Source organism: Eriocheir sinensis, chromosome 59 (genome assembly GCF_024679095.1).
Source record: "Eriocheir sinensis breed Jianghai 21 chromosome 59, ASM2467909v1, whole genome shotgun sequence".
In the NCBI taxonomy this organism is placed as follows: domain Eukaryota; kingdom Metazoa; phylum Arthropoda; class Malacostraca; order Decapoda; family Varunidae; genus Eriocheir; species Eriocheir sinensis.
Window position 1 is genome coordinate 5,519,651 of NC_066567.1, and position 25,735 is coordinate 5,545,385.

A 25,735-nucleotide genomic window follows, 5' to 3' on the forward strand; every position below is an offset into this window, starting at 1 on the left:
TCACACACACACACACACACACACACACACACACACACACACACACACAGCAAAAGGAAACAGACATTGCAAGAAGAACAGACACACACAGACACATAAAAAAAATGAAACAAGGGACGAAAAAGGAAGAAAAATGCAGCAAATTGTAGACTCGAGACGTTGGAGACCTCTGACGCCTGCGTGGCCAGAAAATTAGTGCAAATAACCGCAACAACTGGAGGAGGAGGAGAAAGAGGAGGGGGAAGAGGAGGAGGAGGAGGAGGAGGAGGAAGGACAAAAAGGATAATAGCAGTAGTGAGGAGAAGTATAACGAGTTCAATAAGACGAATTAGGAGATGGAAGAGGAGGAAGAGGAAGGAGAAAGAAGAAGGAGCAGAAGAAGGAAGAGACGGAAGACACGTAGTATATTAAAGGGAAGAAAAAAAAAAGAAAATAGAAGAAAAAAAAGAGAGAAAATGCGTTAAATGGGGTAACTTTACGAGAAGCAAATTTAACTCATCGATCAATATGGCGGAAAGAAAAGAGATTTGGAGACGAAGAAAGATAGATAAAGAAAAATGGTGGTCTGTCAGTTATCCGTCCGTGAAAAGAAAAAAATAACCATCAAAATAGAGGAAAATAATGGAAAAAGATTTGGAAACGGAGAGAGGGAGAAAAAAGAATAGACATGTTAGCCTTACGACATACAAATGCAGATCACCTTCACAATATAGAGGAAGAAAGAAATAACAGGAAAATATGAACACGAAGAGAGAGAGAGAGAGAGAGAGAGAGAGAGAGAGAGAGAGAGAGAGAGAGAGAGAGAGAAGATTAGATATGTTACCTTTACGAAACACAAATACAGTTCACCTTCATATTACTAAGGAAGAAAAAGGAAAATACAAAGAAGAGGAATAAAAAGAAAACAAAGAAAACGATAAGGAAACGAACAGTGAGAGGAAGAGAAAAAAAAAAGGTATGTAAAAGCAAAATCAGTCCAATTATTCCTCAATATATATAACGCAAAGGTGAAGGCCCTCCCGTATCCATTTCCCAAAGCATAACGTAAACTAACTCTCCTTCTTGGGCCATATCTTGAGCAACGTTACCCATTTCCACACTGCCAATCACTCCATCAAACTTACAACCAATCTCTCCAATCAACTTTCCCTTATCCTTCACTATTACCTCCCGTATATGCCATTTCCCAAAGCATAACGTAAACTAACTCTCCTCCTTGCGCCATATCTTGAGCAACGTTACCCATTTCCACACTGCCAGTCACTCCAGCAAACTTACATCCAATAACTCTCCAATCACCTTTCCCTTATTCTTCAGTATTAACTCTAACACATCACACCTGGTTAGCAAAGATTTACCTGTATTACTGTCACAACCTTCTCATTCACACTTGTCCAGTTTCCTTCAACCACACTCTCCTTCATGCCTTTTCAATCCTATCCCTTATTTCTATCTCTAAATTATTCCTTTCCGCATTTAACTATCTCTTACTATTCTCACTCACACATCTCACCAGTTTCCTTCTTCCACAGTCTCCTTCACGCCTTTTCAATCCTATCCCTTATTTCTATCTCTAAATTATTCCTTTCCGCATTTAACCTTCACTATTAATATTCTCATTCATACATCACACCAGTTTCCTTCTTCCACAGTCTCCTTTATTCCTGTTCACTCCAATCCCTTATTTCCATCTCTTTAGTCTCTTTCTATATTTACTTTTATCACAATCATAAACAACCTTCTCGCACTAAGTTTTCTTCATCCACATTCTCCATCCTTCATCCTCATCACTCCTTTCTCTCTCTCTCTCTCTCTCTCGTCTCCTTTTCCAGATTTACCTGTATCAAAATCAACCTTTTCACACACACATCACCCCCGAGTTTCTTCATCTACAGTCTCTTTTCACTCCCCTTCACTCATCTCCCTTATTCCCATCTCTTCTTCCTTTCCCTCTTCATATTTACCTGCAAGTCGGTGATATTAACGCGTCGCAGGTAGTAAGCAGGTGAGCCACTAAGTTCGCACACGTGTTCGCAGGTTAGGTTAGGTTAGGCTGATGCGCTGACCCTGACTGGCGGCGAGGCGGGTGGGGGAGGTTTATATATCCTTCGATTGGGCTGCCCGAGATCCTAATGTGGCGCAATATTACAGAACGTTTACCCCACGTGCCCAAGAATGTTCTCAAGATTGTGCAATATTATGACAAGGCTGAATAGTCCTGTCCTAACTACTACTACTACTACTACTACTACTACTACTACTACCAAAAAGAGAGATAGGTAGATAGAGTGAATAAGAGAGAGAGAGAGAGAGAGAGAGAGAGAGAGAGAGAGAGAGAGAGAGAGAGAGAGAGAGAGAGAGAGAGAGAGAGAGAAACCTTGGCCATGTAGGGAGTGTATGTGTGTGCGTGCGTGTGTTGCATCTAGTGGCGGTGGTCAGCAGGAAGTGGTGATGGTGGTGGTGGTGGAGGAGGAAGAGGAGGTGAAGGTGGAGGGGGTTAATGCACGTGGTAATGCAGTGGGAACGTGCAGACAGGTGGCTAGTCAGGTAAGGAGAAGGAGGAGGAGGAGGAGGAGGAGGAGGAGGAGGAGGAGGAGGAGGAAGACGAGGAATAATAATGAGAAGAAGAATAAGAATAAGGATGTAGAAAAGGAAATAGTTAAGAGAGAAGTAGAAGAGATGGAGAAGAGGTAAGGATGAGATTTTGTAGTAGTAGTAGTAGTAGTAGTAGTAGTAGTAGTAGTAGTAGTAGCAGCAGTAGTAGTAGTAGTAGTAGTAGCAGCAGTAGTAGTAGTAGTAGTAGTAGTAGTAGTAGTAGTAGTAGTAGTAGTAGTAGTAGTAGTAGTAGTAGATGTAGTAGTGGTGTTTACCCTCTCCTTTCTTCTCCCTCTTTTTCTCATGAGTCAGGGCCGCTTAAGTTACCCACGCCCTACACACACACACACACACACACACACACACACACACACACACACACACACACACACACATGGACCACACACACACGAGCGCACACATCTTCCTTCCCTCTTTCTCCTTTTCCTCCTCCTCCTCCTCCTCCCTCCTTTGCACATTTTCATCCTTCATATTAAACCGCCACACACTACATCCTTTTAGTCCCCCCACCTCCCCCCCTCCACACATCCTTTTCCTCCTCCCATTCCCCACATGTTGCTTCCCTTCCCCTCCCCCCGCCCATGGTTTTCCTCCCTCCCCTCTTGTCCCCCCCCTCCCCCCTAACCCCCAGAGGAAGCTGCGGTTGATTACTCACGTGTTCTTTGCCCCTTAAACACCTGTATTATACCTGGATTTTGCTGATCATATGGAGGAGGAGGAGGAGGAGGAGGAGGAGGTGGGGGTCTCAGGTATGTCTGAAAAGTGGAGGTGGTTGACTGTCCTGCCGTTTCCTCCGTCTGCCTCCTCCTCCTCCTCCTCATGCTCCTCCTCCTCCTCCTCGTGTGGTCATGTGCCTCTTCTTCCTCTTCCCTTCTGTGTTCTGTCGCCGAGGATCAGTTACACACACACACACACACACACACACACACACACACAGGCACGCACGCACACCTTATCATCCCTCTTATCACTCACCCTTCCTCTTACTCGTACGATAATGAAAAGAACGTCGTATTTTATTGTGTTTATCCTAGGCGGCAACGATATTTTGTGCCGCGCCTTACCTGTGTCTCTCCCTCACCTGTCCTTCATTAGTGTGTTTGTTTATTCATTTTTACTTTCATTTTATATTTTCTTCTTTCTCTTGTTTAATTGTTTTTCTTTCAGTGTATCTGTTTAGTCAGTTTTCGTACTATTTATGCATATTTTTTATGATGTATTTGTGTGTGTGTGTGTGTGTGTGTGTGTGTGTGTGTGTGTGTGTGTGTGTGTGTGTGCGCGCGTGAGGATTGAAACGTTGAGTCAGATCATATTTGTGGTAACTTCAACACACACACACACACACACACACACACACACACCGTAGCACTCACCAGAATCTTGTTTGTGTGAACGACGAAAGGGTTGAGTGTTGAGCGCTGGGGAGGAGAGGTGAGGAGAGAAGAGGAGGAGAATAGAGAGGAGAGGAGTGGAGGAGAGGAGGAGAGGAGAGAGAGGAGCAGATGCTGGTCACTCAGGTTTCTGAACGAGACGGAGAGAAAAAAACAGGGAAGAGAAGAAAATCGAAGAGGAGAGGAAATGAACTGAGAAGGGAGAGAAGTAAAGACAGGAAAGGACAAGAAGACAAAGTGAAAAAGAAAAGTAAAGAAAGGAGGCAAAAAATCCCAGAGAAATAGACAAAATGAGAAAGAAAAGTAAAGAAAGAAGACAAGAAAACAAAAGAAGACAAAATGAGAAAAAAAGAGGCAAGAAAACAGAAAAGAAGACAAAATAAGAAAAAAAATAAAGGAAGGAGGCAAGAAAACGGAAAAAAAGACAGAATGAGAAAGAAAAAATAAAGAAATAGGATGAGAAGATAAAACATAAGAGACAAAACGAGAAGAGAGAGAGATAGAGAAACAAAACCAGAAGACGAAAGAAGAAAAGAAGCACAGAACCAAGCAGACCAACACCACCAGTAACACCACACCACCACCACAAGAACGTTCCCAGTGGTGATGACGAGGCCTTCAACACACTCACAGGTACGCACGGAGAAGACCAGAGACGAGGACCAAGGGCGCTACACGTCAACCTGGACACACGGAGCTGCTCAAGACACACTCAGGTAACACTAATGAACGCCACACCTGCACACACCTGAGGAAGCACACGTGTTCTCCCGCCCCAGGTGAGCTGAGCCGAAGGTGTATTGGCGGTGGCGAGGCCGAGAAGGAACTGAGGGAGGGGAAGAAAACGTGGATGTGTTCTCTCTCCCTCTCTCTCTCTCTCTCCCTCCCGTCTCCCTCCCTGTTACGTCCCTCCGCTCCTCCCTCCTCTCTGTGTGTGTGTGTGTGTGTGTGTATGTGTGTGTGTTTGTTCGCCATCCTCTCACAACCTTGGCCAGCTCGGGTGGAGTGACGGAGGGAGGGAAGGGGTGGAGGGAGGGAGGAGGAGAGGGAAGGAAGGACAGAGGTGACCACATCTACCATAATATCATCTCCACCAAAACTCATCTCCACTATCTCCAGCATCAATATACGTACACTTACATCCATGCAGTTATACACACGCACACACACACACACACACACACATATATACATACATACATACATACATACATACATGGCAACCTTGTGCCATGTTGCAAACTCTCGCAATAGGAGATAACCCTTCCGCGGGATGCTGAAAGCTGGCAACCCACAGAGAGAGAGAGAGAGAGAGAGAGAGAGAGAGAGAGAGAGAGAGAGAGAGAGAGAGAGAGAGAGAGAGAGAGAGAGACTGTTGTGCCCCCAAAATCTTGTTGTCCTTAGTCCACCTACACCACGGGATCCTTTAAACACACACACACACACACACACACACACACACACACACACACACGTTCTCTTACTAAACACCACATACGAAGAATATTAAACGAAGAAAATACATGAAAAAGCCCGAAAAAGGAAAAAAAAAAGGGAAGAAGAAACACGGAGGTGAATAGCGAATCGTGGAAGTCTTACAGGATCTAAAAGGAGGAGGAGGAGGAGGAGGAGGAGGAGGAGGAGGAGGAGGAGGAGGAGGAGGAGGAGGAGGAGAAGCACATGGCAGCGCTGACGTCATTACTATTCGCACAGGAAGTTCCTCTTACGACTCAACGTGACGACAGCAGCGCCTCCTCTTCCTCCTCTTGCCTCCCTCTTCCCGGTACTCAGTTTGGGACTCAATGGGTAAAGTGGTGCGAAGGGTGAGTCAGGCGCGGCGGTGACTCAGCCTAACAGTAGAAGGATGAGTCACCGGAGGATGTAAGAAGAATGATGGTAGGATTAAGAGGAAAGAGGACGGAAGGAAGAGGAAGAATGGAATTGGGCATGAAGAAGAGGAGCCAAAAGAAGCAGACTAGTCACTTGAGGATGTAAGAGGAAGAATGGCAGGAGTAAGAGGAAAGAGGAGATGAGGAAGAGGAAGAACAGGACTTACGGACGAGTAACAGTAGAAGGATAAGTAAGAGAAATAAGAGGAGCAGTAAGAGGAAAGAGGAGGTGAGGAAGAGGAAGAACTGGACATAAAGAAGAGGAACAGTAGAAGGATAAGTCAGTAGGGAAATAAGAGGAAGAAGAGGAACAGTAAGAGGAAAGAGGAGTGGAGGAAGAGGAAAAACCGAACATAAGGAATAGCAACAGTAAAAGGATTTGTCACTGGGGGAAGGAAGAGGAAGAATGGCGGCAGTAAGAGGAAAGAGGAACTGAGAAAAAGAAAAAACGGAACAGGGCATAAGGAAGAGTGACCAAAGGAAGGATATTAGTCTCTGGAGTCAGGAAAAAGAGTAAAGATTCAAGGGTAAAGAACAGACCAGAGAGAGAAATATTGATACTAAAGGAACGAAAACAGGGCATAAGGAAGAGTGACCAAAGGAAGGATATTAGTTTCTGGAGTCAGGAAAAAGAGTAAAGATTAAAGGGTAAAGAACAGACCAGAGAGAGAAATATTGATACTAAAGGAACGAAAACAAACTGAAAACAAAAACGATCATAGACAAAGTGGCCACAGGAAAAAGAGGAGCCACAGAGCCATAGAAAAGAGCCACTGTAAGAAAAACACGAGTCACTGAGCCACGGATAAAAAGCCATTCCCAAAAAGGTGAGGGAACGAGCCATATCAATGAGCCACATAACCATAAAAAAGAGCCAATACAGTAATATCACAGAGCCATATCATGAGAGCCACAGGAAGAAGAAAATAAGAAACAAATCCATAAAAAAAGAAACCACAGGAAAAACGGTGATTTAAAGAGCCATTTTTAAGAGAGCCACAGGTAGACTAATTAAAGAAAGCCACAGGTATAGTGAGCCAGAGCCACAGGTAACTCACAGGGCCAGAACACCTTGATGCATGTGTGTGTCTGTGTGTGTGTGTGTGTGTGTGTGTGTGTGTGTGTGTGTGTGTGTGTGTTTTACGGGACACTAATTGGACCTAATCTTGCCGACCTGCCTATTTAAAGAGGGTGGGCGTGAGGGTGGATGCGGGGGCGTGGTGGGCGGGGCGGGGGGGAGCAGGGGGGGAGGGGGAGGGGGAGGGGGGGCAAGGCTGGGTGGGGTCGAGATTAGGCTGAAGGTGGAGGTCATGGATGATGGAGAGGGGGTGGGGGGTCGGGGGGAGGAGGCGGGGGAGGGAGGGAGGAAGGCCGGCGCTGGAAGATTGAAAGGGAGGGAGGAAGGGAGGGAAGACTTGCAAAGGTGAAGGGAGGGAGAGAAGAGGAGTGAAAGGGAGAGAGGGGGTCTTGGAAGGGTGGAGGAAGGAAATACTGGAAAGAGAGAGAGAGGGAGGGAGGGAAGAAGAAGGGAAGCGTTGCAAGGGAGAAGAGGGAGATGGAGAGAAAGAACAGTGGGGGGAAGGAGAGAGGGAGGGACTGAACAAGGGAGAGATAAAGGAGGGGAGAGAAAAAGGGAGAGAAGAATGAAGCTTTGCAATGGAGGAGGGAGGAAGGGAGAGAAGAAACAGTGAAGAGAGGGAGGGAGGGAGGTAACAGTGCTATCAAGAAGGGTGGAGGGAAGGATAAGAGGAAGAGAAGAAAGAAAAAAGGAAATCTAGAAAGGGAGAGATGGAGATGGAAGTGAAGGAGAGGAGAGAAGAGGAGAGAAAAAGTGGAGTGTTTTGGAGGGAATGAGAGATAAAGGTGACGGAGAAGAGGGAGAGAGAGGGAGGGAGGGAGGGAGAGAGAGAGTTGACAAAGAAGGAAGTGGAGGAATGGAGAGATTTGTGAATGGAGGGAGAGAGGAACTGACGGACACCAAGAGTCATTGAGAGAGAGAGAGAGAGAGAGAGAGAGAGAGAGAGAGAGAGAGAGAGAGAGAGAGAGAGAGAGAGAGAGAGAGAGAGAGAGAGAGAGAGAGAGAACATAATCATCATCATAATCACCATCATCATCATCAGTAGTAGTAGTAGTAGTAGTAGTAGTAGTAGTAGTCGTTACATAACCTTGGATGGTATATAAAAACACAAAGCCCAATATAAACCACGTGAGGGTCACCTGAAGGGCTCATTAAGGTGTGTGCGTGTGTACCTGTGTGTGAGTGTGTGTGTGTGTGTGTGTGTGTGTGTGTGTGTGTGTGTGTGTGTGTGTGTGTGAGGGGGGTCAAACGAGTAGGTGGAGAACGGAGGTTATGAGTAAGGATAAGAAGAGGAGGAGGAGGAGGAGGAGGAGGAGGAGGAGGAGGAGGAGGAGGAGGAGGAGGAGACTTGTACCCACGATATGTTGATAGAGAGTGAGCAGGAGGACAAAGAAGAAATGGCAAAGAAGAAAAGGGAAGGAGGAAAGGGAGGGACGAAGGGAGGGAAGGGAGAGAGAGATGAAGGCAAGCAGTGACCCAAGAAAACCGCTACCCATACCCTCCCTCCCTTACCTATTTCCTCCCTTCCCCTCCCTTCCTCTCCCTTTCTCTCCCTCCCTTTGCATCTCACTCCCTTCTACTCCTTTTATGCCCCTTCTCACTTTTCCTTCTTTATTTCTCTTACCTGTGTGTGTGTGTGTGTGTGTGTGTGTGTGTGTGTGTGTGTGTGTGCGCGTGTGCGTGTGTGTACTTTCAAACACAATCGGCAGGTGACGGTGACGCAGCTGAAGAAAAACAAAGCAAAATGAAAAAAAAAAACAGCAATAAAATAAAAATAAAATAAAAACGAACAAAGGTCAAGTTACGAAAGTGAACACGACAACGAACGAGGAAACTTTGAGCTTTCGTTTTTACTTTTTTTTTCTTTACTTTTATTTTCCTTTTTTCCTTCACTTGTTTCAGATGTTTTTCGTAATGGAGGTTCAGTTTTGATCCGGAAATTTTAACAGGAGGAGGAGGAGGAGGAGGAGGAGGAGGAGAAGGAGGAGGAGGAGGAGGAGGAGGAGGAGGTGAAGGGCGGAAGGAGGTTAGGCGCTGACTCTGAAGGTTACAAAGAGACAGGTAGAAAAGAGAAGGAGGAGGAGGAGGAGGAGGAGGAGGAGGAGGAGGAGGAGGAGGAGGAGGAGGAGGAGAGACGGACAGGTAAGCTTCTTCTGCATCATCATCATCATCATCATCACAATCATCATCCTCTTCTTTCTCCTTCTCTTACTTTTCCTTGTTACTTAATTTTCTGCTACATATTTTCCTCTTGATTTCCTCTTTATGTTAAATTTTCCTTCTTTCCTCGTTCCGTTTTCTCTCTCTCTTAATATTATCTCATCTTTCTAATCCTCCTTCTCCTCTTCCTCCTCCTTTTCCTTCATCTGTGTCTTCTTTTCCTCCTTCCGTATCATCTTCCTCCTCTCATTGTCTCTTTTATCACCTTTTATCTTTCTTTCCTTCTTGTTCGTTAATTTAATCTGCACGATTTTCTTCCTCTCTCTTTCTTTTTTTCTTTCTTTTATTCCTTTTTTACATCTTAAAATTTTCTTTATTTTATTTTGTGTCTCCTCTTCTTCCTCTTCCTCTTCCTCTTCTCTTCTCCTCTTCCTTTTCCATAATTTCCTCATATTTATAACCTGCCCTTTCTACCTGAGTCTCCCGCCCTTTCCCCTCCCCCCCCTTGTTATTCTCTCCTCCATTTCCTTTCCTCCATTCCTCCTCCACCATCATTTCCCTCCTCTCCTCTATTATTTATCTCCCTCCCTTTAATTCCATCCCATTTATCTTTCCCTTTTCCCTTCTCTCCTTTCCTCACCTCCTACTGTCCTTTCCTGTAATTTTTCCTCTTCCTTTTCCTCTCCGTCCTCTTCTTTCTTCTCCTCCTTGTCGACCTCCTCCTCCTCCTCCTCCTCCTATTCACAGTCCAGTAATAAAACGGAGACCTTGCATCAGAGAGAGAGAGAGAGAGAGAGAGAGAGAGAGAGAGAGAGAGAGAGAGAGAGAGAGAGAGAGAGAGAGAGAGAGAGAGAGAGAGAGCAATTAAACTCGAATCATCAGTCACTATTATCTAAAACACACACACACACACACACACACACACACACACACACACACACTATGCTAAAGATGACATGCTAAAAGTGAAGGAAAGAACGAAAGAAAAGAGTAAGAGAAGAAGAGTTAGGAAAATGTTAATAAGAAAGGAAAAGAAAAGAAGTAAGAAAGAAAGGAGGAAACAAAAGATAAAAAATAAACAAAGGAAAACAAAACGGAGAAGAAAAACAGTGAAAGAGGAAGAAGGAAGTAAAAATTTGTTGAAAAGGAAGAATAAGGAAAAAAAATAAGAAAAAAAAGAGAAAATAAAAAATCAAATGGAAGCAAATGAAAACAAAAATGAAAGTAATGAGAGGCAGGCAGGTAAGTGGATATCCAGGTAAGCAGGTGAGGGGTACGCGAGCTCACCTGGAGAGAAAGAAGGACAGGTGATGACACGCTACCTGGAGAGACATTAATGACCCACCTGAGATGCGTTACGTAAGGAGGCAGGTGAAGGACAGGTTGGGGGGGGGAGGGAGGGAGGGAGGGAGAGGTAGAAAGAAAGAAGAGGAATTAAAGGGAGGGGTGGAGGAAAGAAAAGAGAGAGAGAAGGAGGGAGGAGGAAGCAGAGGGAGATGAAAAAGCATAAAGGGGTGGAGGAGTTAGGTAAAAGAAAGGAGAAAGGAGAAAGAGTAAGGAGGAGAGAGGGAGGGAGAGGAAGTGGAGGAAAGAAGTAACGGAGATAAGAAGGAAACGAGGAGGGTGGAGGGACGGAGGTGGTAAAGAGAAAAAGGGAGGGAGAGAAAGACGAAGGGAGGGAATGATAAAAGGTAGGAGAAAAAAGGGAATAGGAGAGAAAAGTGAAGGGAGAGAAACAAGAATAAGAAGAATATGAAGGAAAGGGAAAATAAAAAAAATAAAGGGAGAGAAAACAGAAGATGGGAAAGACGGGGAAGAGGGAAGAGAGAGAAAGATGAAGGGAGAGAAACATGGATGGAGGATTGACTGAAAAGAAGAGAAAGGAGAAAAAAGGGAAAGGGAAATGAGAAAAAGAGGAGAGAAGTATGAAAATAAAGGAGGAGAGAGAAGAAAACAAGAGATGAAGCAAAGAAAGAAAAAAGAAAAAAAGGAAAACAAGCAAACTGAGAGGAAGGGAGACTACGAAGGATGACTTGAAAACACTGAAGGAAATATACAGTGAGGTGCGTTACAGTAAGACAATGATGGAGAAAGGAGGAAAAATAGGAGGAAACATGGAAACATGGACTAGCAGGCAGCAGAAAGCCTGTTGGCTCATTACTAGGCTGCCTGCGTTCAGTGATTCAATCAATCCGTTTGCCACAGGAGTGGCTTGCAGGGAAGGATTAAAGCTCTTGTGTATCTACTCTTGGGAACGTTCAGTTCACTCCCGATGCAGCAAAGTGGCGATCAATGCGTTTCTTGAAGGAGTTGATGGTCTCTGCGCTAACCACTTCTGCAGGAAGGCTGTTCCAGTGGCGAACAACTCTATTCGAGAAATAACTCCTGCCGATGTCGGTATTGCATCGCTTTGCTTGAATTGTTTTTCCTTTGTTTCTTGTTCTCAGGTTGGTTTGGAGCGTGAAGAGTTTGGAGTGATCAACGTTGCTGAGCTTGTTCAGGTACTTAAAGACTTGTATCATGTCTCCCCGCAGGCGTCTCTTTTCCACCGTGAAGAGGTTGAGTCGCTCGAGTCGCTCTTCATAGGGCTTCGTCCTCAGGAGGAGGAGGAGGAGGAGGAGGTGGAATACGAGAAGTGGATCATGTGCCATACCAGGAAAAGATGGAGGGAGTTAAAAGATCAGGTGGAGACGAACATATACTAGGAAAAGGGTGGAGATGAGAGAGAGAGAGAGAGAGAGAGAGAGAGAGAGAGAGAGAGAGAGAGAGAGAGAGAGAGAGAGAGAGAGAGAGAGAGAGAGAGAGAGAGAGAGAATACTCGGAAATAGGTGGAGGTAACGTTTCTATAAGTGGAGTGTAGATGGAGGAGTGGAGGAGGAAGGAAGAGGAGGTGGAGAGAATTGATGTTGATGTAGTGTAGATAGGAGGAAGAGGAGGAGGAGGAAAGGTGAAGAAAGCTATCAGGTGTACAAATAGGTGTAGATGGTCAGAAAAGGGGAGAAAGGAGGAGGAGGAGGAGGAGGAGGAGGGAGGAGGAGGAGGAGGAGGGAAGAGGAGGAAGAGGACTTTAAACAGGTAAGAAGGCAAAAGGTAAAGGGACAGGTAAAGGATAACAAGAAAGAAAAAAAAAGAAGATAAGAAGAAGCAAAAAGGAGGAAAAAGGAGGAAGAAAAAGGAGAAGAAGGGAGGGAGGAAAGGAGGGAGGGAACAGGAGAGGAGGACAAAAGATAAGTAAAGAAAGACAAACATAGACTGGGAGAGAAGGGAGGTGAAGGAAGAAGAGGAGGAAAGGGAGAGGAAGAAAAAAATGGGGGAGAGGAGGAAAGGTGACATCAAGGTGTGAAGTAAAGGCAATGACAAACTGAGGTGGTGGTGGTGGTGGTGGTGATGACGGTGGTGGTGAAATGGTGGTAAGTCTTTTCCATTTTTTTCCTTCCGTTGTTTTTTTCTCTTTGTGTTACTTTGTTTAGAATCCCGTATATATGTTGTTGTTGTTGTTGTTGTTGTTGTTGGGTCTGTTGTTTTGGTTTGGCTCTTTTTTTTTCTTTTTCTTTTTCCTTCTGTTTTTATTTATTTCTCTTTGTGTTACTTTGTTTAGAATCCCGTATCTCTGTTGTTGTTATTGTTGTTGTTGTTGTTGTTGTTGTTGTTGTTGTTGTTGTATTGCCACTTTTTCTTTTTTCTTTTTCTTTTTTTCTTTATTTGCTTACCTGTAACTTTCTCTCCCTCAGGTGACGGCTCAAGACAGTCACCTTTGTGTTTTGTGTCTTGTTTATTTCTCTCCGTTCTTTACTTCTCTTTCTTACTCCTTATTTATTCATTTGTTTATGCATCTGTTTATTTGCATTTCTCTTTCTCAGTTGTAGTTATTTTCTTTCCTTTTTATTTCGTTTTTTTTCTTTTCTTCTTTTCTATTTTTATTTTCGTACGTTTTTGTTATTTTTTTTGGTAACTTCTTTTCCTTGTTTCTTGTTATTCTTTCTTTCTTGTTAATATTTCCCTTTTTCTTTTTCCTCTTTTTTATATTTTCCTCCTTGATCCTCCTTTCTTCTTGATTTTTCCGTCCTCCCTGGTTTTCCTTTTTCAAAATTTTCCTTTTCTCCATTTTTTCCTTCCTCTTTTCCTTCTTTTATTTCATGCACTGTTTAATACCGAAAATAATTAGTACAGACCAGGTTTCTCTCTCTCTCTCTCTCTCTCTCTCTCTCTCTCTCTCTCTGTTCTTTACTTCTCTTTCTTACTCTCTGTTTATTTATTCATTTATTTGTTCATTTTTTTAATTTGTATTTCTCTTCCTCAGTTGCAGTTATTTTCTTGCCTTTTTATTTATTTTTTTCTTTTCTTCTTTTCTATTTTTATTTTCGTCCGTTTTTGTTATTTTTTTCTTCTTTTTGGTAACTTATTCTCCTTGCTTCTCGTTCGTCTTTCTTTCTTGTTAATATTTTCTTCTTTTTCGTTTATTCCTATGTAATACTTTTCCTCTTTTTTATGTTTTCCTTCTTGATCCTCCTTTCTACATGATTTTTCCATCCTGCCTGGTTTTCCCTTTTCTAAATTTTCCTTTTCTCCATTTTTTCCTTCCCCTTTTCCTTCTTTTATTTCATGCAATGTTTAAAGCCGAAAATAATTACAAATCAGGTGAAATACATCAAAATTTACCTGTCTTCATTAAATTAACGAGGTAGGTAGTAAATAAATTAAACAGCTCAGCGCATTATACATAAATACGAAAAAACATGAAATAGAAAATAATAAGAAAGAAGAAATAAGACCAAAAAAGAAGAATGGAATACAAGAAATAAGAAATAAGAAACAGAAGACATTCAAGACACAAGATATTAAGAAGACATAAGAAGAAACAATAAAAAAAACGAGAAATGAAAAGAACAAGAGAAAATAAGAATAGGGAGAAGAAACGAGAGGAAATAAGAAAGAATAGAAGAAATGGGAATAAGAAAGAAGAAATAGGAAGAAGAAAGAAGAAAGAAAAGGAAATAAGAAGAGAGAAGAATGAAGAAGAAATAGGAAAAAGAGAGAAGAGAAAAAATAAAGAAAATAAGAAAGAAAATATAAGAATTGGGAGAAGAAAGACGAAGAAAAGAGGAGGAATAAAGAAGAAAGAAAAAAAAAGTCGAAATGGAGAAGAAGAATGAAGAGAAAACAAAAAAAAAAGAAAAATAGGAAAAATAAGAAAGAAGAACAAAGAATGAAAAGAAACCGGAAGAAGAAACGAGAAGAAACAAAAGAAAGAAAAATAAGAAAAAATAAATAAGGAGAAAGCAAGACAACAGTAATAAGAGGTAAGAAATGCAAGAAATAGGAACAAACAAACATAATAAATATCAGTAAACAGTGTAAGTTCAGTCGCAAGGGGAAAGGTGAGAAGACAAAATTGCATCATGGGGGCGTCGAGAATGTCAGGCAGTCACCGCTAATTAGTTTTACCTGTTTGGTCCTAAAGGTGTCAATTAGGGCGCGAGTATGTGAGGGAAAAAACTTGCAACAACGCCAGGGAACAACGGCAGCGAGTCATACCTGCAAACAGACGGAAGAATAAATAAATACATAGATAAACATGAAGGTGAAGAAATAAAAAAAGAAAAATGATCAGTAACAAATTTTTGGTTCGCCTTAAAACTGATAAAAAAATGAACAAACAAAACAAAAACAACAACAATAGTAATGATAATGATAATAGTGGAGATAATAATGATGATAATAATAATACCAACAATAATAATGATAATGATAACAATAACGAAAATAGTAATAATCATGATAATATTTAAGTATACGAAGAAAAGAAGAAAGCAAATAGAATAAGAATCAAAACAACAACAACAACAACAACAACAACAACAACAACAACAACAACAACAAACACACACACTAACAAATAAACACACAAACAAACAAACAAACAAGCTCAACATTTCCCACGATGCTCTCTCTCTGCTCTAAAAAAAAAATAAAGACAGGTAGCAAGTCACTTATTTAAAACACCTGTCAGTTCAGTGCGGGGCGAAAAACACGTCTTAAAGATTAAAGTGCGCCCCCCTGCCCCCCTTCGCCGCCCCCCCCTCAAAAAAAAAAAAGACGAACAAGAAGAAGGAACAAAAGGAGGAGGGGGAGGAGGAGGAGGAGAGAAGGAGGGTTAACATCAGTATAAATTATCCAATGTTTTCTAATCATTGTGTGAAAAAAATAGTCTCCTGTAAATTCGTTAACAAATATGAACAAGCAAAACAACACGATTATGAAGTCAACAACAACAACAACAACAACAACAAAAACAATGGTGGTAGTAGTAGTAGTAGTAATTCCTCTATCTACCTTCCCTTCCTATATTTTATTACCCTTAGACAAAGGTAAAAAAACAACAGGTAAACAGATAAGGAAGTCAATTATTAGTAAACAGGTGAGTGATTATAATAAACGATTAAATCAATTACCTGGCGAGGCAGCCGCTACCTGGACACACCTGTTGCGGCCTTCTATTAATAGTGAACAAAAGATGACCCCGAGAATCCCCCCCTGCTGCCCCCCCTCCTCCTCTCCCTCCACCTCTCCTTCCTCCCCTCCCCTGTCTCCCCCCTCTCCTCCCCTCCTCTTTTGCTACCCACCTCCTCCCGTCCATCTCTCCTATCCTCCCTTCTCTACCCCCTCCTCATCTCCTGCTACCTACCTCCTCCATTCCCTCTCCCTCTTCTCCCTCCTCCCCTCTCCCTGGTCTCTCCCTCCTCTTCCCCTCTCGTCCCCCTCTATTTTCACCTCTCTCTTCTCTCTTCTCTCCTCTCCTGTCATGTGTTCTTTGTTCTCCTCTTCTCCTTTTACCTCCTCTCTTTTTTCTCCTCCCCTTCCCTCCCCTCTACTCTTCTACTCTACTCTTTTTCCTTCTACTTTCCTCCCCTCGCCTCTTCTCTTTTCACAAATACTTCCTTCTCTCTTTTTCTCCTCTCCTTTTTCTCTTCCTCCCTTCTCTTTACTTACCTCTTCTTTTTTTTTCTCTCATTCCCTTCCCTCTCCTCCCTTCGTCTACTCTTTTCTGACCTTCTTCCTTCTCTCCTTCCTCCCCTTATCTGCTTTTACTTCCTTTCCTCTTCTTCTTTGTCTCCTCCCCTTCCCTGTCCTCCCCTTTTGCTCTGTTCCCCTTCTTCTTCTCTTTCCTTTTCTGTTATTACCCCCATTCCTTTTCCTCTTTTTCTCCTCTCCTTCCCTGTCCTCCCCTTCTTCTCTATCCACCTTCTCTTTCCTTCTCTTCTTTCTTCTTACCTCCATTTCATTTCCTCTTTTTCTCCTCCCCTTCTCTCTCCTCCCCTTTTTCCTCTTACCTTCTCTTTTGCATCCCTCCCCTTCTAACCTCTTTTCCTCTTCCTCTTGTCTCCTTCCCTTCCTTGTCCTCCCTTCCCCCTCATATCACCCTTCCTCATCCTGCCCCTTCCTTTGCCCACTCCCCTTCCCCTCTCCTCCCCTCCCCTCCTCTCCTCTCCCCAATATGTCCCTTCACAACCCAGCCCCGCCCCGCCCCACCCAGACTCGCCCCGTTAGTGGGTGGGTGACCTTGGCAGAGTGGTGGTGGTGGTGGTGGTGGTGATGGGGGGTGATGAGGGTAGGGGTAAGGGGGGGTGAGGGAGGTGGGGGTTGATATAAACACTCACGCTGTCTGTCTCGCCCGCATGTTTCTTATACACCATCACCACCATCATCACCATCATCACCATCACCACTACTATACGCCACCCACAAGGCATCACCACAACTGTCATCACCACTTCTATAAAATCAACACCACAGTCATGAATCATCACCGCCATCAGTATTCATCACCACAACGATTACCATCACCACTATAAAGTCAACACCACAATCGTGAGTCATAGTTCAACACCATCCAAACGTCACCACCACCACCATCACTACCACCACCATCACCACCACTCATCACCAATGTTTAGAATATCACCACAACACAAAGACTAGAGATTTGTTTGTCATCACCACGACAACCACATCACCACCATGACACCCACCACCACCACCACCACCACCACCACCACTCTAGAATTACCTCGGAGACATCACCACCACCACCACCACCAGGCAGTAACTCAACACCTTCAACACCGCACCTCACCACACGTAATTAGGCTTATGATCAACACCAGTACCACCACCACCACCACCACCACCACCACCACTACCCAAATACCCTCTCCCCCCACGCTTCAGTCCCCTTTCCCCTTGAATCGTCACCACCACCACCATCACCACCACCATCACCACCACCATCATCACTACCATTATCACCAACAACAACATTCCGTAAGTGTAGCAAGTGGGCGCCGTGTTGGCTACTATGAGAGAGAGAGAGAGAGAGAGAGAGAGAGAGAGAGAGAGAGAGAGAGAGAGAGAGAGAGAGAGAGAGAGAGAGAGAGAGAGAGAGAGAGAGAGAGAGAGAGTCTTTATTCGTGCCTGTCTCGGTTGTTGAATCGCCTCCGTATCTACAGTTTTGTCTTTGTCTCTTAGTTTGTTTGCTCGCTCGCTGTCTCTCTGTTTGCTCTTTCTTCCTCTTTGTTTGTTTACCGGCTTCACCTTCTCCTCCCTCACCTTCTTATCTCCACCTGTCCTTATCTGTTTGTTTTGTTACCTGTACCAAAGTGTCTGCGGTTTCCTGTCTACGGTTCTGTTTGCACACCTGTTTGTTTGATTCTGATACTCTTCACCTGGTTGCCTAATTCATTTTTTCTGTTTACGGTCTACATATTCACCATTGTGTCTGTTTCTGTTTACTCACCTGTTTGTTTCGTTCACTCTGTATCTCTTCACCTGTTTCTTTCTTTTATTTTGTCTGTTTACTGTTTACATATTCATCATTGTGTCTGGTGATTTGTCTGTTAATGTTCACCTGTTTCTTGAATTCAGTCTGTTTTCTTCTCTGTATATCCATCAATGCATCTTTCTACCTGTCCGTTAATTCCGCAGTCTCACCGTACACATGTCTGTCCATAAGTCTGCCTGTTTACCTGTCCTTTTGTCAATTAGTTTCGCTTCTTAATCTATTTCTGTACCTGTCATTCCATATAATTGCTTACCCCTCTATCTATCCATTTCTCTATCCTCTCAAGTCCCCTCACCTGTCTATCCTACCGTCCGTCATTACCTGTTCGTCCGTCATCACATCTGTCTACCTGTCTACCTTTTTTCCATCCTTATACCTACCACTTTACCTGCCTGTTTGCTTGTTTACTGATCTCTCTACCTGCCTAAACTTCTGTGCGTCTTCTCATGTCTGTATCACCCTTGACTCTGCTTGTGTATCTGCTCATCAACCTGTGTATTTATATTATCTTTATTTGTCTAAGCACCATTGAAGCTTCTCATGGGTCTGTCCGTCCACCCTTGGGTCTGCTTGTGTGTGCCTATCCACTCCTCTTACCGCTAGAAGGAGACAGACCAAGGACTAAAACAGAAAAGGATAGTCAGAAAACACTCCTAGTATGCTTCAACAAAGGGAAATACAGAGAGGAGGCGCTTCAAAACGAAAAGGGAAAGAGAGAGAGGAGGCGCTTCAAAACAAAATGGGATTAAAGAGAGGAGGTGCTCAAAGCAAAAAGGGAAATAAAGAGAGAGGAAAACAAAAAAAAGGGGAAATAAGAGAGAGGCGCTAAAACAAAAAAAAAAAGGGAAACAGAGAGAGGAGGCGCAAAACAAAAAAAAAGGAAAGAGATAGAGGAGGCGCTTCAAAACAAAATGGGATTAAAGAGAGGAGGTGCTCAAAGCAAAAAGGGAAATAAAGAGAGGAGGCGCTTCAAAACAAAAAAAAAAGGGGAAACAGAGAGAGGAGGCGCTTCAAAACAAAAAAAAAAGGGAAACAGAGAGAGGAGGCGCTTCAAAACAAAAAAAAAGGGAAACAGAGAGGAGGCGCTTCAAAACAAAAAAAAAAGGGAAACAGAGAGAGGAGGCGCTTCAAAACAAAAAAAAAAGGGAAACAGAGAGAGGAGGCGCTTCAAAACAAAAAAAAAAAAGGGAAACAGAGAGAGGAGGCGCTTCAAAACAAAAAAAAGGGAAACAGAGAGAGGAGGCGCTTCAAAACCACCTAATAGTGTAAATGCGAACTAAGAGAATAAAAAATAAAAAAATAAAAAAAATTATAGGATGCGGTGAGTGACTTATTCGGAAGGAAATGGTGAAGATAAAAAGGTTAGAAGTGATGACGTGTAGTGGTGACCTTCGTGGTGGTGAGTTATGTTTTATTTCTAATGAGGTGACGAGAGAGAGAGAGAGAGAGAGAGAGAGAGAGAGAGAGAGAGAGAGAGAGGAAATATATAATTAAAGAAAGAAAACAAAAAGAAAAAAACGAAAAAAAGTGAGTGTAAGAAAAAAAGAAAAAAGATGGAAAGAAACGAGAGAGAGAGAGAGAGAGAGAGAGGAAATAAATAACTAAAGAAAGAAAAGAAAAAGAAAAAAAACGAAAAAAAGTGAAAGTGTAAGAAAAAAAGAAAAAAGATGGAAAGAAACGAGAGAGAGAGAGAGAGAGAGAGAGAGAGAGAGAGAGAGAGAGAGAGAGGATAAACAACTCCATAAAAGAAAGCAAGACTTGTACCTTTAATATTTTCTCATAACTACTAGATTTATTATTACTACTTCATTATTATTTTATTTATCTTATTTATTCGGCCATCAATTCCCGTTACTACCTTTTATTTTTGTTTCTCCTTCGCGTATATTATTTCTTCTGTACTTTTTCATTTTCTTTCTTTTATTTTCGAGTTTTGTATTGTATAGGGATTAGAAAAGGTAGAGAAAAAAAGAGGAGGAGGTAGAGGAAGAGGAGGAGGAGGAGGAGGAGGTGTGAAGGAGAGAAAGAGGAGGCGTAGGAAAAAGATAAAAAGGAGGAAGAGGAGGAGGAGGAGGAAGAGGAAGAAGAGGAGGAGGAGGAGGTGTGAAAAAAGAGAGAAGAGTTGTGGTGAAAGAGATGATAAGAACCACGTGACATATCGAGAGAGAGAGAGAGAGAGAGAGAGAGAGAGGGGGGGGGGTGAGGAGTTCCGTGCGTCAGTCTATCTCTTCCTCTCCTTATCTAAACCCATCTTCCTATTATGTTTTCCAGGTGCCGCCCCGTGTGTGTGTGTGTGTGTGTGTGTGTGTGTGTGTGTGTGTGTGTGTGTGTGTGTGTGTGTGTGTGTGTGTGTGTGTGTGTGTGTGTGTGTGTGTGTGTGCGTGTGTGTGTGTGTGTGTGTGTAGAAGAGAAAGTTTTGCCCATTATTAAGTGGTCTCTTCATCTTCTTTGCGTGTCATTATTTTCTTCTCTCTCTAATTAACGGTCCTATTAAATAATTAGCCAAATGATGTGCTGCTTAGATAAGTGAATTAATAAAAAACAAACAAAGAGAGAAATAAATTGACAAATGCCGAACGTAGAAGAGGAGGAGGAGGAGGAGGAAGAGAAATGTTATGAGTACGTGCCACTGACATTTAGCGGAGAGAGAGAGAGAGAGAGAGAGAGAGAGAGAGAGAGAGAGACATGTTGCAGGGTATAGGTTGGCACTGTCTCCTGGCACTGAGGATGACACCAATTACAGGGCCACTTAGAGGATACACAGGCATCCCCCTCCTCCTCCTCCTCCTGCATCTCGTAACTCCTTCCCTTCGTCCCGTCTTTGACCCCCTCACCTTCCCTTGACCTCCTCCTCCTCCTCCTCCTCCTCTGATGCCTCTCCTGACCCTGTTGAAATAATGTACCAACCAACTCTCTCTCTCTCTCTCTCTCTCTCTCTCTCTCTCTCTCTCTCTCTCTCTCTCTCTCTCTCTCTCTCTCTCTCTCTCTCTCTCTCTCTCTCTCTCTCTCTCTCTCTCTTAAGTCACTCTCTCCCTCTTCTCTCTCCCATCTCTCTCTCTCCCCCCTCTCTCTCTCTCTCTCTCTCTCTCTCTCTCTCTCTCTCTTCCCCCTCCTTCCCTCTCTCTCTCTCTCTCTCTCTCCCTCTCTCTCCTCACCTCCCTCTCTCTCCCTCTCATCTCTCATCTCTCTCCTTCATCTCTCCATCCTTCATCTTTCCTCCCTCTCTCTCCTCTCTTCTCTTATCTTCTTTCCTCCCTCTTCTCTCTCTCTCCCTTCACTATCTTCTCTCTCTTCACTCTTCCCTTCATCCCATCATCATGTCTCCCCTTTCATTCTCTCCTCTTTCATTACTATTATTATTTCTATCTCCATTCTCTCCTCCCATCAATCAATTTTCCTTTATCTCTCTCCCATCATTATTTTCCTTCTCCTTTTGTCCCTTTCTCTACTTTCCGTCTTGTCCTTCCCTTCATTCTTCCTTCTCCTCCATTCTTTTAATCTTATGTTTTTCTTTTCTCAGTTCTGTTACACTGATTTAATTTTTCTTCATGTCTTCAAGCTTTTCTTTATTTTCCCCCGCCATCTCTCTCCCAGTTCCTCTCTCTTTTTCCCTCTTCCGTTCTCTCCCTCCATCTCTCTCTTTCTCTTTCTCTCTCTTTTCCTTCTTTCCTTCACTAGCTCAAAGTAAAATGCCTCCCTCCATCTCTCTTTCCCTCCCTTCTTTCCTTCTTCATTTCTTTCTTTCATTCTTCTCTCTCACTTCCCTTCTTTCTTCTGCTTCCTTCCCTTTCATTTTTCCTACTTATTACTTACTTCTTACTTCCTTTCTTTTACCTTCCCTCCTTCCTTCCTCCTTCCTTTCTTCGTTTCTTTCTTCCCTCCTTCTTCCTTCTCTTCTTTCCTGTCTCCTTGTGATTCAGACTTTATTTTTTGTTTCTTTACGCGTTTCTCTCTTTAACTGTAGTGGGAGGAGGAGGAGGAGGAGGAGGAGGAAGAGGAGGAGGAGAAGTGCGTCACGTCCGATTGCAAAAAAAAAAAAAAAGGCGAGGTCTACGCACTTTACCCTTGCCAGAGAGAGAGAGAGAGAGAGAGAGAGAGAGAGAGAGAGAGAGAGAGAGAGATGAAAGGAGGAGGTGGAACAAAGAGCGATAAATACGATGATGATGATGACGATGATGGAAAGTAGATTGTCAGGGGGAAGTGAAGGAGACAGGAAGTGGATGTGGAAGGGTTGTATCTTCTTCCCTCCTTCCCTTCTTCTTCTTTTCCTCCTTCTTCCTTCCTTCGCTTCTTTTTTTCATGCGTGTCTTCTTCCCTCCTCCCCTCCTTCTCCTTCTTCTTTTCCTCCTTCTTCCTTCCTTCGCTTCTTTTTTTATTTTTCCTTTTTCATTCACCTTTATCTTGTCTTTTTTTTCCTTGTTTTTTCTTGTTTCTCCTTCTTCTCATCTTCGTCCTTCAATTCCTCTCTTCCTTCTTCTCCTTATTTCTTTTTCATTCACGCTTCTTCTTTTATTTTATTTTACTTGTTTTCTCATTTTTCCTTTATTGCTTCTTCCCTCTTTTGCTCTTTTCCTTCTTTTTTTTCTCCCCTTTCCATCTCTATCCCCTTTTACTTACCTATTATTTTTCTTTTCTTATTCCTTCTTTACCTCTTCTTCTTCTTCCTTTCTTTGCTCTTTTTCTTCTTTTTCTTCTTCTCCTTTTCGTTTCTTTACCCTCTTACTAGTCTTTTTGTATTTTCTTGTTTCATTTTTCTTCATTTCCTTTATTTTCTTCTTCCCTCGTTCACTCGTTTTCTTCTTTTCCTTCTTCTCTTTTTCTTCTCTTTACCTTTTAACTGGTCTATATGTGTTTACTTTTCTCTTATGTCTCCTTTTTTTTCTTTTTTTTCTTCCTTCGTTCACTCCTTTTCTTCTTTTTCTTCTTCCTTTTTCATTCACTCTTCTTCTTGTCTATTTTTTTCTTGTTTTCTCATTTCTCCATCACATCTTCTTCCCTCTTTTAATATTTTATCCCATTATTTCTTCTCTTTCATCTTTTCATTCTCTTTCTTTTCCTTTTTTTAACTTTTCTCATTTCCTTTTCTTCTCTTCGTCCTTCTTATTCTTCCTTATGCTTTTCTCTCTTCTTCCTTCTTCCCTCTCCATTTCTTTAATATTTTTTTCGTCTTGTTTTATTACTTGTTCTCTTATTTCTCTTTCACTTCTCCTTCTTTATTTTCCTTTCGCTTTTTTTTTTCCTTCTTCCCTCTCCATCTCTTCGTTCTTTTCTTATATGTTTTTTTACTTGTTTTCTTGTTTATCCTTCACCTCTCCTTCTTTCTCTTCTTCTTTGAGAGAGAGAGAGAGAGAGAGAGAGAGAGAGAGAGAGAGAGAATGTTGTGGGGTGGACACTAGGAATATGTTCTCTTTTCTGGGCGAATTGCTTACAATCGAGTGGATTTGTGAGTGTGTGTGTGTGTGTGTGTGTGTGTGTGTGTGTGTGTGTGTGTGTGTGTGTGTGTGTGAAAGGGCAAACGTCAAGCTTCTACGACAGAGTTATGTTGTTATCTCTCTCTCTCTCTCTCTCTCTAATAATGACAATTACACTAACTCAATATTTATATAAATTCTATTAGTACGATTTTTTAGGACAAGACTCTCTCTCTCTCTCTCTCTCTCTTCCATCAAGACGGCATGACTATCCCTTCTTCCCTCAATTCCCTCCCTCTCCTTTCCCTCCGTCCCTCCCTTCTCTCCCCATATCTTCCTTTCTCTCTCTCTCTCGCTCTCTCTGTGTGTCTGGTTACTCTCACCCGTATAGGCCACACACACACACACACACACACACACACACACAAATACACACACACAATGCAACATGAATCATATGGCAGAAACACACACACACACACACACACACACACACACACACACACACACACACACACGAATGTACATATATCACGTAGAACAGTTAACTTAGCTGAGAGAGAGAGAGAGAGAGAGAGAGAGAGAGAGAGAGAGAGAGAGAGAGAGAGAGGCCTTAACTACCCTCGTAAGGCTCCCTAACAGGCCCATTATGGTCCACAAACAGCCGTATAATGAGCCCCAAAAGACATTCCCTTCAATAGAGATCAAAAGTTGAAAGGGCGACATGTCTTACCCTTTTCAAACGCCTTTTTTATTCATTTTTTTCATTCCCTTTCATTCATTTTTTCGTTTTATAATTCGTCTTTCAATCTTTTTTCATTCTTGTTTTTCTTCTTTTTTCAGTCCTGCAATTTCCTTTTTTTTCCTGTTTTTTATTCTATTTCCTATTCTTCTTTTATACATTTTCATTAGTTTTTCATTCCTCCTTTCTTGTTTATTCAGTCTTTTTTTTCAACCTCCTTTTATCATTATTCTTCTTAACTGATTTTTTTTTTGTTTCTCTGGTATGTTTTTTTCTATATTCTTTCCTTGCTCTTTGATTTTTCTCTCTCTCTTTTTTTTTACTAAACGTCATATTCTTCATGTTTCCTTTTGCTGTTCGTTTCTTACCCTTTTCAGCCGTTTTCGCATATTTTCACGTTCTGACTATTTCTATTTTCCTCTCTTCCATCGTCCTTCCTCCACCTCCTTCTCTTCTTTCTCCCAACATTTTCTCGTCGACTTTTTTCTCTCCTTCGTCTTTCTCTTCCTCTTCCTTTCATCTTTCAACTTTATATCCCTTTCATTCCTCATCACCCTTCATTTTTCCTTTCTGCCTCACCTCCTCCTCCTCCTCCTCCTCCTCCTCCTCTTGTGGACTCTCGCAATGACCTTGGTCGATGCGGGATCAACCAGACCGAATTTGATACTCGGAGAGAGAGAGAGAGAGAGAGAGAGAGAGAGAGAGAGAGAGAGAGAGGGGGGGGGGTAAGATAATATGAAAGACAGACAGCTAGATAGACAGAATAAAGACAAACACATAAACAAAACAAAAAACAAAAAAAAAGACAAACCAATCAACATGAACAAACTAACAACCACAGACAGACATAAACCGAAGAGACAGAAACATAGATAGATATAGAAAAAGAAAAAAATGGGAAGGGAATAAAAAGCGTGTTGTTACTATTAAAATATGGTCGTCGTCCCTGCAGGCTACCGTCTTGGGCCGCCGTGGTTTACTCAGCCACTGCCCGTATGCCGCTCAATGGGCCGGGAATAGGGTGGTGATGGGAAGGGGAATGGGGCGGTGATGGGGGGTTGGTACTAAGGAAGGAGTTGTTTATGGGTGGTGGAGAGATGATGGGATGGTGATAGGTGATGGGATGGGTGAAGGGATAGTGATGTGGTGATGATGGGGAGGAATGGGTTGCTTACGGGTGGTGGGAGAGGTGATGGGGTTTGTGATGGGGCGGTGATGGGGTGAGGTGCTGAGGAATGGGTTGTTTACGCGTGATGGGGAGAGAGGAGATGGATTTTGGTGATGGGGTTATGATAAGATTTGGGGGTGAAGAGGAGAGGTAGAGAGAGGGTAGGTGGGCATCGGAAGAAGAAGAAGAAGAAGAAGAAGAAGAAGAAGAAGAAGAAGAAGACGAAGAAGATGCTGATGCTGGTGTTGTTGAGGACGAAATAGAAGAAGAGGAAGTGAAAAAACAATAGAGAAAGAAAATTGTCAACTAACAGAGTAGTAACAACAACAACAACAACAACAACAACAACAACAACAACAGCAACAACAACACCGTCATTGATAAACACAGAAGACAGAGACAGAGGAGGAGGAGAGAGGAAGAAGGAAGGGAGGGGCAACA

At 42.7% G+C, this 25,735-nt stretch overlaps 1 protein-coding gene across 4 annotated transcripts in view; it reads right to left on the minus strand.

Annotated features, from left to right (window-relative positions):
* Positions 1 to 25,735, minus strand: part of LOC126985430 (innexin inx2-like) — a 101,820-nt gene that overhangs the window by 35,643 nt on the left and 40,442 nt on the right. The window contains exon 1 of one of the 4 annotated variants that reach the window (XM_050840294.1): positions 4,756 to 4,921. The exons of 2 other annotated variants lie outside the window; for them this stretch is intronic. The gene's annotated coding sequence lies outside the window, so the exon portion shown is untranslated. Of the gene's footprint in view, positions 1 to 4,638; positions 4,922 to 25,735 lie in introns of those variants that run through there. One more of the 4 variants, XM_050840298.1, reaches the window with a different exon arrangement.